The sequence below is a fragment of the Triticum aestivum genome, chromosome 7B (assembly GCF_018294505.1).
Source record: "Triticum aestivum cultivar Chinese Spring chromosome 7B, IWGSC CS RefSeq v2.1, whole genome shotgun sequence".
NCBI lineage: Eukaryota > Viridiplantae > Streptophyta > Magnoliopsida > Poales > Poaceae > Triticum > Triticum aestivum.
The window spans coordinates 280,801,397-280,818,445 of NC_057813.1; positions in this window are offsets into that span (position 1 = coordinate 280,801,397).

Here is a 17,049-nt window from a genome sequence, read left to right on the forward strand (position 1 = left end):
CTGGCGCCTTTGTGTCGATTTCAAAGACCTCAATAAAGCTTGCCCTAAAGATCCTTTCCCATTGCCCCGCATTGACCAGATCATCGATGCAACCGCAGGACACGACTCACTGTGTTTCCTCGATGCTTACTCCGGATACCATCAGATTAAAATGAAGGTGCCCGACTAGGCTGCAACGACATTCATCACCCCGTATGGCCCTTTCTGTTTCAACACCATGCCTTTTGGGCTTAAAAATGCTGGTGCCACTTACCAACGGCTGATTCAAACATGACAGCTGAAGCATATGTGGATGACGTTGTCATCAAAACCAAACACGTTGAATCACTGGTGGACGATCTTCGCCTCACCTTCGACAACCTCCGAACATAAAATATACGGCTCAATCCGGAAAAATGTGTCTTTGGTGTCCCAACCGGAAAGTTGCTAGGGTTCATTGTTTCCCATAGAGGAATTGAAGCAAACCCAGCTAAAATCCAAGCCTTGTCACAATTGGCTATACCAACAGACCTAAAGTTGGTCCAAAAACTAGCAGGGTGTGTGGCGGCTTTGAGCCGCTTTATCTCCAGATTAGGAGAAAAAGCATTACCACTGTACAGACTACTTAGGCGCGCCGATAGCTTTGAATGGACAGAGGCTGCTACAGTCAGATTGGAAGAAATAAAAGCCTTACTAGTAGGGAACCCAATCCTAGCTGCCCCAGGTGTTGGCGATCCTATGTTGCTTTACATCTCCACAACTCACCAGGTAGTAAGCGATATACTCGTCGTCCAGCAAGGGAAGAGGGACATAAATTCCTCATCCAAAAGCCAGTCTATTACGTATCGGAGGTCCTCACACCATGCAAATCCCGATACCCTCACTACCAAAAGATAGCTCATATGGTCTTTATGGCATCCTGAAAACTCTGACACTATTTTCAAGAGTGTTTGATCACGGTGGCATTTGAAGTACCACTTAAAGACATTATCAACAACGGGGACGCCACCGGCTGCATAGCTAAATGAGCCATCGAGCTCTTACCGTTCGAGATAACATACAAGCCATGCCGACCTATTAAATCTTAGGTGCTGGCCGACTTCGTCGCGGAATGGACGGAAGCCAAGCTCCCTAAAGAGTATAGTTCATACTCCAACTTTATCATGTACTTCGATGGCCCTAAAATGCGAGCCGGACTGGGGCTGGCATAATCTTGACATCCCCCACGAGGGACATAGTCTGTTGTGTGTTACAAATCATGTATACGGACTCCAATAATGCAGTCGAATATGAGGTGCTTCTACACGGTCTCCGCATGGCTGTCTCCTGGGTATACAATGGCTAGAGGTGCGTGGCGACTCAAACCTCGCAATATCTCAGGTCAATGGAGGGTTCAATGCAAAAGATCCAAAATGGCGGCATATCGAAATGCCGTATTAAAAATATCGGCTCGGTTCGAGGGACTTGAATTCCACCATGTCGCTCGAGACAGTAACCAGGAAGTCGACATCCTCGCTCGCATGGGCGCCAAGCGCGACCCCGTCCCTCCTAATACCTTTGTGGATAGGCTCTTTAGGCCATCCATGGTGTGGCAGGGCGAGAGCAGAGACACGAGTACGGACCTCGTCACACCCCCAGCAGCCGAACACAATACAGATACCATCGGGGGTTCAGATGCCGAAATAACACCTCTTCTCATGAGATCATGGCCGTTATTGCTCCATGAACCAAACCTTTCCTGGCCTACCTTAATAGGAAGGAGCTTCCTGATGATCAAAATGAGGCCCGTCACATAGTTCGGCGTTCTAAAGCCTACAAAGTTCACGAGGGTGAACTGTACAAGAAGAGCACTACCAGAGTTCTCCAAAGGTGCATCTCCGAAGAAGAGGGACAACAACTCTTGGCGGAAATACATGCTGGTCTGGGCGGCCATCATGCCGCAGCTCGGGCCCTCGTAAGCAAAGCTTTCCAGGTAGGTTTCTTCTGGCCAACGGCTCGAGCAGACGCACAAGCCCTTGTCCAACGTTGTGTGGGTTGTCAGCTTTTTGCCAACCAAAGTCATATGCCTCTCAGTGCCTTAAGAACAATCCCCATCACTTGGCCTTCACAGTCTGGGAGCTTGGTATGGTCGGACCCCTTAAAGGGGGAAGCCACAAAAAGAAATATTTACAGTGATGGTAGATAAATTCACTAAATGGATAGAGGCCAAACCAGTAAAAGTAGCTGAAGCAGGGCCAGTGATTGACTTTATATCCGGTGTGGTACACTGCTACTATGTCCCGCACAGCATCATCACTGATAATGGCTCCAATTTTATAGCTGATGAGGTGAAAAAGTGGTGTGCTAAGTTGGGCATTAAACTCGACTATGCATCCGTCTACCACCCTCAAACAAACGGTCAAGTTGAATGGGACAATGCCTGATAATGAGCGGCATTAAGCCCAGACTGGTGCGCTCCTTACGAGAATCAGACAAGCACTGGGTTGAGGAACTCGATTCTGTACTCTGGGGGATGCGAACTATGCCTAATTGAACGACCGGATACACACCTTTCTTCATGGTGTACGGCGCAGAAGTTGTCCTGCCCTGCGACATTATTCATGGCTCGCCTCGAGTGCGCATGTACGAAGAGCGAGAAGCCGAGCTCGATCGATAGGATGACCTAGAAGGACTCAAAGAGGAGTGTGATGTTGCAAAAGCCCGTTCCGCATTTTATGAACAATAGGCCAGGCAATACCAAAGCAGAGAAGTGCAGGCCAAGACATATAATGTCGGCGACCTTGTCTTACGTCTCCCAGAGAAGAAGAGTGATAATCTCAAACCAAAGTGGGAGGGGCCCTTCATCATAGATGAAGTTCTTACAGGAGGAGCCTATCGCCTTCGTAGTGCACCAGATAATCTCCTTGAGCCGAATCCATGGAACGCCGCTCGTCTCCAAAGATTCTACAGATAGTTCGGTCACACTCTCTTTACTTTTTTACTTTAACTAGGTTTCTCCTTTCTCCACTCATTCTTGTTTTTTCCTTTTTATATTCCAAGGTATGTTTGGATCTACCGAACTGTTAGGGGTACTCATCTTTAAATGTATACACCCCACTATAACTGGGGGCTTCTTTAATGAAGCTTATTATTAAAAGCGTATGGCTTACATTGTCTATGTCGTTTGTTTTATACATATTTTTCCATTATATGCACCTCTATGACTTAAGTTTTTGCCAAGCTGGGTTGCCTTGCTCCTGTGCTTATACCCTACATTCCCGATTGTTCGGCTAGGGTGTAAAGGGAGTACCTCTGCGATTGCTACAACCGGGTAATTCGTATCTGTACCTCGGACGGGTGATACCGAAAGCTAGCGTTCTTAAGGGAATAATTGGTCGACAACCAATGACGGACTATTTACATTTATGTAATTCTTCTAAACAAATACAGGATACCATGCCCATAATTCGGATTCAAGCCTAGGCATGCATAATTCAGCATGCCGACCCAAGGAAAGGAAGCCCTAACGGAACTATTTTCCCAGGAAGATGTTTCTTATGTTAAATAGTAATATAACATACCTCCCCGAACAAATTTTGTCTGTCTGAGCAATATGACCAGATTGCCTGGTTTCTGGACATACTGAATGTTTATTAAATTCCAACATGGTATCCATAAACACTCCAACTTCTTGGTTCAGAGGTTGAAGCCGAAGGCCTGCAATGACAAATTTTTACAAGTTCGGCCGGAGATAAAGTTCTATGATAAAGTACATTGGTACATAGAATCAAAGGCCTACTCTTTCTCTATGCCATCTATAAGCCTGTCTAACCTACAGTCTTCTTGTGAATATTTCACAGCTATCATCACTTGGTCATATACCAAGTTCACAGGAATCTCTTTTCCGTCCGGTCCCTGAGGTCCAACTCGGGCCATATGATTTGGATTGAGTCCGGTGTAGCGTGTTTTCACCATCGCCCATGCCTCTCGTGCACCTTCCCAGCATACTAATGACTTCCATAGCTCAAAACGGCACTGCGCACCTTTGAACAGGTTCGCCAACCCCTTCATACTTTCTGGTGGGGCATTGGATGGCCATAAGGCTTTAATCATACTCTTCATGGCTTTTCGGGCCCGCTCGTGCACTCTAGGCAGTTCTCTTAGAACGTCACCTTGGAATTCAGACAGTTCATCGGGCGCCCGGTTAATACACCTGCAAGAACAGCATTATAAGACTCCATATTATAAGATTATATGCATCCCCTGGATAGTTCAAAGGACATACCTAATATGCCTCCTTTCAAATTTTTGTTCTCTTCATGCGCGCCCGATAATTGAGCCTTTAAACTCTTTATTTCTTCGGCTTGATTATCCCTCTCCTCATCGAGTTTGTTCTTCTGGTCACTAGTCACCGTGACTTTCTTCAATTCCTCTAACTCGGAGGTGGCGGCATGTAGCTTTGTCCGGCTTGCTTCAAGCTCCTGGGACAGCGTATTATTCTTCTCTTGAGAACCTGTGGTGATAACGATCCTTAAACCAGTTGGTCTAAAAACCGCTTCAAGTCTCAGGGGCTACTAGTATATGTCTATTAAATCCACACAAACTGTTACCTATGTATCTTTCAAAAACAGGTGAGCAACTTCGATAAGTCCATCACGGGCGACTAGGATATATGCATCCATGGTGCTGAGGGCGGTAAATTCCTCCTCAGTGAAAGCTGGAGCGCACAGTGTCTCTTTCAGTCGTTGATGATTCATCGCGCTCTCCACTTTGGAATTTGTGACAAATACGTCATTCGAATCCTCATGATGCAGATGAGTCTGTGCCGCATCCGTATTGGTTCTTGTCCCGGTCGATGAGCCCGGCACCGGATTGGCTAATGCTCGGCTAGTCGGAATTTTGGACATGGTTTACTGTGTGCTCCTCCTAGAATAAGAGAGGGGGGAGGGAGAAATATGACAATTTGGTCTTATGCCTAGACGCATATCGAAGGTCATACCTCTTTGATGATGGAGGGGGTTTGATGATGCTCCCGATTTCCTTTCGTTTTGAAGGCCCACCCTACAAAGATGCTGCCTTCCTTGGGGCCGCCCTCGATTGGGTACGGCTCACTGAGTGCCGATCCTACAAAGCACGATTCAGTGTGATGGGTGAGATGCGAGAAGGGGCTCCTCTTTTGGAGGGTGATTTCCGAGCACTTACATTAATGAAAGGGAGAAGGGGGCAGTCGGTAGTAATATCCACTTCCGAGCCGTCAAGGCTCATTTGATAAAAGACTACATCATCAAACTCTATAAATATATCTAGATCCTCGCGGAAGCCGGGGTCTTCATTGCGAGAATGATCCTATGGTTGAGGGGAGGGGCAGTGAACGTTTTTGACTACTTTCCTCCATGACTGCTTTCAAAGATAATCAAAATAGTTAGCACCCCTCGATAACGAGGTAGAACAATGCCGATAATCGACAAACTTACCCATTCAATGGGGTTGTACTTGGAAAAACCTTCTCGTCAATTTAAGCAGAGAAATTAATCTTCCTTCCCCTTATAAAGATCTGCCAGAATGGCGGCCAGAGCGGCTGGGGTATCCGGGCCCTCGCGCCTATAGCGAGTTGATCCGTCATCCCCATTGTAACACCATAAAGGGGTCACTTTGGATTGAAGGGGCTGGATGCATCGCTTTATCGTGATAGTCGTAACTTCGATTATCGAGAGTCCGGAGTGGGCAAGTAATCTGACCTTGCTAACTAACCTCATTACTTCCGCACTATCTTCTTGCATGGGGCTCCGGGATGCCAATTAATTAGCTTCTTTGGAGGAGCACCGAAGAATTCTGGAAGCCCACACCGAACTGGTTCCGGAAGGGGAACGTCTTCAATATAAAACCATTCTGAAGACCATTCTTCGGACCCCTTCTTGGGAGTTCCAATGGGGTAGCCTGATCCAGCTATGCGTCAAACTTCGGCGCCGCCCACTTCAAATATAGAACCACCTTGATGGCGGGGGATGAGGCAGAAGAACTTTCTCCATAGTTCGAAATGAGCCTCGCAGCCTAAGAACAGCTCGCAGAGGGCGACAAAACCCTAAATATGTAGGATTGAACCTGGCATGAGGTTGTGCAGCTCGATCCCATAGGATTCCAGTAGACCCCTGAGAAAGGGATGTATCAGGAATCCTAAGCCCCTCAGAAGAAACGAGACGAAGCACACCCTCTCCTCCCCGCTTGGGTTGGGGAAATTCTCTACTAGTGCGTCATTGCCAATCGGGGCCAAACCCGCCCGCACGGAGACTAGATCTGCGGGAGGGAGATATCCCTGCGTATGAAGTCGACTCAGCTGGATATGGGACACTGAACAGCTTCGCCAATCACCCTCTTGAGGGCCATGGGGGCACGAAGAAGAGCTAGGGGTGCTCGTCATGTTTTGGAGTTTTTCGTGATTTTGCTCTAATGCTCTTCCCGTGATGTGGGATGGCATTTGGGTATCTAACCTCTTTATATAGATGTCGCCCATGCGAGGCAAGGGGCTTATTGGTAAAAAAATAATGGATCGTTCGCATTCACCTAACGCGTGGAAATCAAGGCGACAACAGGAAGGGATCATAAAGGCAGAACATGGAGGCGAAAGCAGGACTAACATCAATCCGGAGTATGTTAAAGAACCCGCCTTGCAAAGTCGACGACATAAGCCGGATACTACGTCGTCACTGAAGGCAAGTTCGAGGGCTACTGAGGGAGTCCTGGATTCGGGGGTCCTCAGGTGTCTGGCCTATTCAATATGGGTCGGACTCATGGGCTGTAAAGATAAAGTGGAAAACTGTCCCCCGTGTCTGGGTAGGACTCCTGTGTGCATGGACAACAAGATTGGTGTCCGGATATACTATTTCCTTCCCTTGTAAACCAACTCTGTACAACCCTAGGCCCCTCCCGTTTATACATAAACCGGAGGGTTTAGTCCGTAGAGGCTATCAGAATAATCATATGCTAGACAGATAGGGTTTAGCCATTATGATCTCGAGGTAGATCAACTCTTGTAACCCCTATACTCATCGAATATAATCAAGCAGGGTGTAGGGTTTTACCTCCTATAAGAGGGCCCGAACCTGGGTAAACATTGTGTACCATTGTCACTTGCTACCATTGATCCTTAGACGCACAACTTGGGCCCCCTACCCGAGATCTACTGGTTTTGACACCGACACCCGCACCCTTGTGGGCACCCCGTGACCCTCCTGACCTAATTCTTTTGTCTATATATTACCATATATCCCAAAACCAACAGGGGCATTCACGAAAACACTTTTCCACCGCCGCAACCTTCTGTACTCGTGAGATCCCTTCTAGGGGCCTTTTCCGGCGTCCTGCCGGAGGGGAATTCGATCATGGAGGGTTTATACATCAACTCTATTGCCCTTCTGATGAAGCGTGAGTAGTTTACCACAGACCTACGGGTCCATAGGCAGTAGCTAGATGGCTTATTCTCTCTCTTTGATTCTCAATGCCATGTTCTTGGAGATCTATTCGATGTAATATTCTTTTGCGGTATGTTTGCCGAGATCCGATGAATTGTGGATTTATGATCAGCTTATCTATGAATATTATTTGAATCTTCTTTGAATTCTTATATGCATGATTTGATATCTCTGTAATTCTCTTTGAACTATCGGTTTGGTATGGCCAACTAGATTGGTTTTTATTGCAATGGAGAAGTGCTTAGCTTTGGGTCCAATCTTGCGGTGTCCTTTCCCAGTGACAGTAGGGGAAGTAAGGCACGTATTGTATTGTTGCCATCGAGGACAAAAAGATGGGGTTTCCATCATATTGCTTGAGTTAATTCCTCTACATCATGTCATCTTACTTAATGTGTTACTCTGTTCTTTATGAACTTAATGCTCTAGATGCCTGTTGGATAGAAGTTGATATGTGGAGTAATATTAGTAGATGCAGAATTGTTTCGTTCTACGTGACACGGGCATGATGCCTGTATTCATGATCATTGCCTTAGATATTGTCATAACTTTGCACTTTTCTATCAATTGCTCGACAGTAATTTGTTCACCCACCTTGCTATCTTGAGAGAAGCCTCTACTAAAACCTATGGCCCCTGGGTCTATTTTCCATCATACAAGTTTCCGATCTACAACATTAGTTTCCGATCTACTATTTTTGCAATCTTTTACTTTCCGATCTATAAACCAAAAATACCAAAAAAATTATTTTATCGTTTATCTATCTCTGTCAGATCTCACTTTTGCAAGTAACAGTGAAGGGATTGACAACCCCATTATCACGTTGGGTGCAAGTTTGTTTAATTGGTTGTGCAGGTATTTGGTGATTTGTGCGTTATCTCCTACTGGATTGATACCTTGGTTCTCAAACTGACGGAAATACTTATCTCTACTTTGCTGCATCACCCTTTCCTCTTCAAGGGAAAAACTAATGCAAGCTCAAGAAGTAGCAGGAAGAATTTCTGGCACCGTTGCCGGGGAGATCTACGCCAAGTCAAGACAAACCAAGTACCCATCATAAACTCTCATCTCTTGCATTACATTGTTCGCCAATCGCCTCTCGTTTTCCTCCCCCAACTTCTAAAACGATTTTCAAAAAGATTTGTCTTTTCTTCGCCCCTCTTCAATTCGTCTTCTTCCCTTGCTTTTTGTGTGCTCGTGTGTTGGATTGCTTGCTTTGTCACGATGGCTCAAGAGAATACCAAATTTTGTGACTTTTCCTGCACCAATAATAATGATTTTATTAGTACTTCGATTGCTCCTGCCACTAATGTGGAATCTTGTGATATTAATGCCGCTTTCCTGAATCTTGTTATTAAAGATCAATTTTATGGCCTTCCTAGTGAAGATGTCGCATCCCGTCTAAACAATTTCGTTGATTTGTGTGATATGCAAAAGAAAAAAGATGTGGATAATGATATTGTTAAATTGAAGCTATTTCTGTTTTCACTTAGAGATCATTCTAAAACTTGGTTTTCATCTTTGCCGAAAAATAGTATTGATTCATGGAACAAGTGTAAAAATGCTTTTATCTCTAAGTATTTTCCTCCCGCTAAGATCATCTCCCTTAGGAACGATATTATGAATTTTAAGCAACTTGATCATGAACATGTTGCACAATGTGCGAGAGGAGGAAATTGATGATACAAAATTGCCCTACTCATGGTTTGAATTTGTGGATGATTATACAATTTTTCTATGCCGGATTGAATTTTGCTTCTAGAATTTTTTAAGCTTTGGCCACGGGAGGCACTTTTATGGAAATTACCTTATGAGAAGCTACTAAACTCCTAGATAATATTATGGTTAATTATTCTCAATGGCACACGAAAGATCTTCCACTAGTAAAAAAAGTGCATGCGATTGAAGAGATTAATGTTTTGAGTGGAAAGATGGATGAACTTATGAAATTATTTGCTAGTAAGAGTGCTTCTGTTAATCCTAATGATATGCCTTTGTCTACTTTGATTGAGAGTAATTATGAATGATGTGAATTTTGTTGCTAGGAACAATTTTGGTAATAACGCATATAGAGGTAACTTTAATCCTAGGTTGTTTCCTAGTAATTCCTCTAATAATTATGGTAATTCCTACAACAATTCTTATGGAAATTTTAATAAGAGTCCCTTTGATTTTGAGATGAGTGTTAAATAATTTATGAGTTCGCAAAAGAATTTCAATGCCTTGATTGAAGAAAAATTTCTCAAGATTGATGACTTGGCTAGGAACGTGGATAGAATTTCTCTTGATGTTGATTCTTTAAAACTTAGATCTATGCCACCCAAGCATGATATTAATGAGTCTCTCAAAGCCATGAGAATTTCCATTGATGAGTGCAAAGAAAGAACCGCTAAGATGCGTGCTAAACAAGATTTGTTTGTAAAAGCGTGTTCTTCTAGTTTTTCTAAAAATAATGATGAAGATCTTAAAGTGATTGATGCGACTCCTATTGAATCTTTGTTTTCTAATATAAATCTTGATAAATATGGGAGTGGAGATGAGTCACCTTTAGTTAAAAGGTGTCCCGATGATCCGGAGTTTTTAGATCTTGATGCAAAAATTGATAAAAGTGGGATTGGAGAGGTCAAAACTTTAAGTAGCAATGAACACACTCTTTTGGATTTCAAGGAATTTCATTATGATAATTGTTCTTTCATAGATTGTATTTCCTTGTTGCAATCCATGTTGAATTCTCCTCATGCTTATAATCAAAACAAAGCTTTTACTAAACATATCGTTGATGCTATGATGCAATCTTTTGAAGAAAAGCTTGAATTAGAAGTTTCTATCCCTAGAAAACTTTATGATGAGTGGAAACCTACTATTAAGATTAAATTAAAGATTATGAGTGTCATGCTTTGTGTGATTTGGCTGCTAGCGTTTCCACAATTTCAAAAACTTTATGTGATGTTTTAGGTTTCCGTGAATTTGATGATTGTTCTTTAAATTTGCATCTTGCGGATTCCACTATTAAGAAACCTATGGGATTTATTAATGATGTTCTTATTGTAGCAAATAAGAATTATGTGCCCATAGATTTCATTGTTCTTGATATAGATTGCAATCCTACATGTCCTATTATTCTTGGTAGACCTTTCCTTAGAACGATTGGTGCAATTATTGATATGAAAGAAGGAAACATTAGATTTCAATTTCCATAAAGGAAGGGCATGGAACAATTTCCTAGAAAGAAAATTAAATTTCTATATGAATCTATTATGAGAGCTACTTATGGATTGCATACCAAAGATGACAATACCTAGATCTATTCGTGTTTTTATGCCTAGCTAAGGGCGTTAAACAATAGCGCTTGTTGGAAGGCAACCCAATTTTTATTTTTGTTCTTTGCTTTTTGCTCTGCTTTGCATTGAATAATTCATCTAGCATATGGTTAGATGTGGATTTGTGTTTTAATTAGTGTTTGTGCCAAATAAGACCTTTGGGATAGCTTACGGCGATAGTTGTTTTGATCTTGCTGAGAAACAGAAACTTATGCACCCAGGAAAATATTTTTCATAATTCATAGAAGCGTGCTTTTGATCTGATTCCTTTTGCAATGGATTGGTACACAAATTTCCCAGGGTTTCCTAATTGTTCATAATTTTTGGAGTTACATAAGTATTCGAGAGTTACAGATTGCTACAGACTGCTCTGTTTTCGACAGATTCTGTTTTTTGCGTGTTGTTTGCATATTTTGATAAATCTATGGGTAGTATCGGGGGGTATGAACCATGGAAAAGTTGGAATACAGTAGATATTACACCAATATAAATAAATAATGAGTTCACAACAGTAACATAAAGTGGTGATTTATTTTCTTATACTAACGGAGCTTATGAGATTTTTTTGTTGAGTTTTGTTTTGTGAAGTTTTCAAGTTTCGGGTAAGGATTTGATGGACTATGGAATAAGGAGTGGCAAGAGCCTAAGCTTGGGACGCCCAAGGCACCCCAAGGTAATATTCAAGGACAACCAACAGCCTAAGCTTGGGGATGCCCCGGAAGGACATGCATGAATCGTGATTTATTAGAATACTCTATGTGCTTCACTTATATCTTTTGAGCTAGGCAATTTTCCTCTAGTGCTTCACTTATATATTTTTAGAGCATGGCGGTGGTTTTGTTTTATAGAAATTGTTGAACTCTCTTGCTTAACTTATATTATTTTGAGAGTCTCTAAACAGCATGGTAATTTTCTTTGGTTATAAATTTAGTCCTAATATGATAGGCATCCAAGAGGTATATAATAAAAACTTTCATATAAAGTGCATTGAATACTATGAGAAGTTTGATTCCGTATGATTGTTTTGAGATATGAAGATGGTGATATTAGAGTTATGCTAGTAAGTGATTGTAAATTTGATAAATACTTGTGTTAAAGTTTGTGATTCCCGTGGCATGCACGTATGCGTTATGTGATGAAGTCGGAGCATGATTTACTTTTTGATTGTCTTCCTTATGAGTGGCGGTCGTGGACGATCGACGGTCTTTTCATGCCAATCTATCCCCCTAGGAGCATGCACGTAGTACTTTGTTTTAATAACTAATCGGTTTTTGCAATAAGTATGTGAGTTCTTTATGACAAATGTTGAATCCATGGATTATACACACTCTCACCCTTCCACCATTGCTAGCCTCTCTAGTACCACGCAACTTTCGCCGGTACCATACACCCACCATATACCTTCCTCAAAACAGCCACCATACCTACCTATTATGGCATTTCCATAGCCATTCCGAGATATATTGTCATGCAACTTTCCACCGTTCCATTTATTATGACACGCTTCATCATTGTCATATTGCTTTGCATGATCATGTAGTTGACATCGTATTTGTGGCAAATCCACCATTCATAATTCTTTCATATATGTCACTCTTGATTCGTCGCACATCCCGGTACACCCCCGGAGGCATTCATATAGAGTCATATTTTGTTCTAATCGAGTTGTAATTCTTGAGTTGTAAGTAAATAAAAGTGTGATGATCTTCATCATTAGAGCATTGTCCCAGTGAGGAAAGGATTATGGAGACTATGATTCCCCCACAAGTTGGGATGAGACACTGGGTGAAAAAAAAGAGGCCAAAAAAGTGAGAAAGGCTCAGACAAAAAAAAGAGAAAAAATGAGAGAAAAAGAGAGAAGGGGCAATGTTACTATCCTTTTTCCACACTTGTTCTTCAAAGTAGCACCATGATCTTCATGATAGAGAGTCTCCTATGATATCACTTTCATATACTAGTGGGAATTTGTCATTATAGAACTTGGCTTGTATATTCCAATGATGGGCTTCCTCAAATTGCCCTAGGTCTTCGTGAGCAAGCGAGTTGGATGCACACCCACTTAGTTTTCTTTTGAGCTTTCATAAACTTATAGATGTATTGCATCCGTTGCATGGCACTACTCACTCACGTTGATATCTATTGATGTGCATCTCCATAGCCCGTTGATACGCCTAGTTGATGTGAGACTATCTCCTTGTTTTTGTCTTCTCCACAACCACCATATTCTATTCCACCTATAGTGCTATGTCCATGGCTCATGCTCATGTATTGCGTGAATGTTGAAAAGTTTGAGAAAATCAAACGTATGAAACAATTGCTTGGCTTGTCATCGGGGTTGTGCATGATTTAAATATTTTGTGTGATGAAGATGGAGCATAGCCAGACTATATGATTTTGTAGGATAAGCTTTCTTTGGCCATGTTATTTTGAGAAGACACGATTGCCTTGTTAGTATGCTTGAAGTATTATTGTTTTTTTTTTCAATTTTAAACTTTTGTTTTGAATCTTATGGATCTGAACATTCATGCCACAATGAATAAAATTACATGGATAAATATGTTAGGTAGCATTCCACATCAAAAATTCTATTTTTACCATTTACCGACTTGAGGACGAGCAGGAATTAAGCTTGGGGATGGTTGATACGTCTCCAACGTATCTATAATTTTTTATTGTTCCATGCTATTATATTATCTGTTTTGGATGTTTTATATGCATTTATATGTTATTTTATATTATTTTTTGGACTAACCTATTAACCTAGATCCTAGTGCCAGTTCCTGTTTTTTTTTCTTGTTTTTGAGTTTCGTAGAAAAGGAATACCAAACGGAGTCTGAATGGAATGAATCCTTCCCGATTATTTTTCTTGGAATAGAAGACAACCAGGAGACTTGGAGATGATGTCGGAGGAGCCACGAGGAGGCCACAAGGACGGAGGGCGTGCCTAGGGGGTAGGGCGCGCCCCCACCCTTGTGGGGCCCGGCGACCCTCCTGACCTAATTCTTTTGCCTATAAAAGGGGGTCTTCTTCCCAAATGAACCTTATCCTTCTAGCTCGTGTTTACCCCCCATTATTGACCTTCTTCGAGCTTGCCATCTCTCAATCCCTCCAATGACACATAACTAGCTCCAATTCATCAATATAATGTAGGCATGTATTCCCAATATAGTCATATGTGCTTATGGAAAAGAACTTGCATGACATCTTTTGTCCTACCCTCCCGCGACAGCGAGGTCCTAATGGAAACTAAGGGATATTAAGGCCTCCTTTTAATAGACAACCGGAACAAATCATTAAATCTTAGTGAGTACATGAACTCCTCAAACTACGGTAATCATCGGAAAGAATCCCAATTATTGTCACCTTGGGGTATGCAGATCATAACTCGTAATAGGTGTCCACAATTTGCAAGATCGGATCAAGAACACAAATATATTCATGAAAACATAAAGGGTTCAGATCTGAATTCATGGCACTCGGGCCCTAGTGACAAGCATTAAGCATAGCAAAGTCATAACAACATCATTCTCAGAACATAGTGGATACTAGGGATCAAACCCTAACAAAACTAACTCGATTACATGATAAATCTCATCCAACCCATCACCGTCCAGCAAGCCTACGATGGAATTACTCATGCATGGAAGTGAGCATCATGAAATTGGTGATGGAGGAAGGTTGATGATGATGACAGCGACGGATCCCCCTCTACGGAGCCCCGGACGGACTCCAGACCAGCCTTCTCAATCAAGAACAGGAGGCGACGATGGCTCCATATCATAAATCGCGATGAATCCTTCTCTCTGATTTTTATCTCCCCAAACGTGAATATATAGAGTTGGAGTTAGGGTCGGAGGAGGTCCAGGGGACCCACAAGGCAGGGGGCGCGCCCTAGGGGGGCGCCCTCCACCCTTGTGGACACGTGGTGGGCCCCTCTGGTTGATTCTTTCGCCAATATTTTTTATTTAATCCAAAAATATTCATGTGGTCGATCCCCTCTGGTTGATTCTTTTGCCAATATTTTTTATTTATTCCAAAAATATTTTCCGTAAATTTTCAGTTCATTCCGAGAACTTTTATTTCTGCACAAAAATAACACCAAGGCAACTCTGCTGAAAACATCGTCAGTCCGGGTTAGTTCCATTCAAATCATGCAAATTAGAGTCCAAAACAAGGGCAAAAGAATTTGGAAAAGTAGATACAATGGAGACGTATCAACTCCCCCAAGATTAACCCTTTCCTGGTCATCAAGCACTTCTGTTGACAAATTGAAAGTGATAAAGAAAAACATTTACAAACTCTATTTGATCTTGTTGTTGCAAATATGTATAGCCAGCATTCGGGTTTTCGGCAAATATTATGAACTAACCATATTCACAATAACATTTAGGTCTCACATTTACTCATATCAATGGCATAATTAACTAGCGAGCAATAATAATAAATCTCGGATGACAACACTTTTTCAAAACAATCATGATATGATGTAACAAAATGGTATCTCGCTAGCCCTTTCTGAGACTGCAAAACATAAATGCAGAGCACCCCTGAAGATCAAGGACTGGCTAGACATTGTAATTCATGGTAAAAGAGATCCAGTCACAATCATACTTACTATCAATTAATAGAAAAGCACACAAATGACAGTGGTGCTCTATAACTGGTGCTTTTTATAATTGGATGATGACTCAACAATAAAAGTAAATAGATAGGCTCTTCGTAGAGGGAAGCAGGGATTTGTAGAGGTGCCAGAGCTTGAGTTTTAAAATGGAGATGAATATAATTTTGAGCGGTATGCTTTCATTGTCAACATGACAACCAAGAGATCTCGGTATCACTACTAGAAAAAGGGTTGTTAGTGGCGCACCTATTTTTGCTATTAATGGCGCACTACAGGTGCGCCACTATTAACACGCCACTAGTAACAAATAGTAATGGCGCACCTCTGGTGCGCCACTAGTATCCCAGATAATAGTGGCACACCACACAATGCGCCATTACCATGTCCACCAGTGCGCCATTACTATGCCTCCCAGGGGGCCATATTTACCTTGTGCTCTGGGTTACTAATGGCGCACTTTCAGATAATGCACCACTGGTGTGTTTATTTCAGTGCGCCACTAAAGTGCAATATGGTGCGCCACTACTATGACTATTAGGAATTTTTTGTTTTCTGATATTTGCACAAGTTACAAAATACATTACTGCATAGAATATAAACAGCAGATTATCCAATACAATGGAAGATTAGTCTCCGAATACAATTCATCATATTAGTCTCCGAATTCAAAATACCTAACAAAGTTAGAACATTACAAGTCTCGAGACCGTGAGTAGCAAGTTTGTCTTCACATTACAAGTCAATATCGATCATCTAAACTACCATCACATAGAAGAGAGATGCGGTCACGATGAGCATCATCGTGATGAAACTGGTCTTCATCCGGTTCCTCCAACGCTCCCTCCTCTCTGCCGCTAGATAGCGCGCGTATCTAGCTTCCGCCTCCGCCCTAGTGGTGTACCCTTTGTAACTGTTACCGCTGAAACGGTTAACCTGTCTCCGATACTCCTCCCAGTCGTCGTAGACTCCGGGAACCTTACCCTTGTACACGACATACGACGGCATCTCTATGCACTAGACAAACAAAATGTTAGTAGCAATTCACAGACAATACATAAGCAATATATAAGTATGCAACAAAAGGATCGGAAGAGAAAAGCAACACATTAATAGCACGATTCATGGTCCTACTAATAAATAGCATCGATTACATATAAGTTGAACGACTGTCCAAACTAAAGAACATACAAGTTCATTAAAGTTTAATTACAACATGAGCTAATCGATATTTTAGAACTACATAGCATCACTACTTTCGACTCGACTCAGGGGCCGGAGCGTGGATGAAGCCGCCGTCTATCGTGATGGTCATGAAATCACGGTCGTTGTCAGCCTGCATTTGTAGCATTGTTTCTATCTCACTGTTGGACGGTTAATATCTGAGGTAGAATTGCCCCGAGGTACGAAGGACATCTTGATGGATGATTTCCGCAAACTCTAGCTGAATGCGAAAGAATTCTTGTCTGATGTCCACGTCCTGGATTGCCGACAAGCTTGCGGCCCAATCTTTGAGATTAGTTGGTAGCAGAAGGTGATTATGGTCCCGTACGATCGCCCACATGTGATGGAGGGTGTAGTAGGCATCCTTCTGACCGCCAGGCGACTGCTTGACACAGGGGAACATCATTATGTGGGTGATCACGTGCTTGTCGTACCTACGAATTGGCCTGCTGAAGGTGCCTCC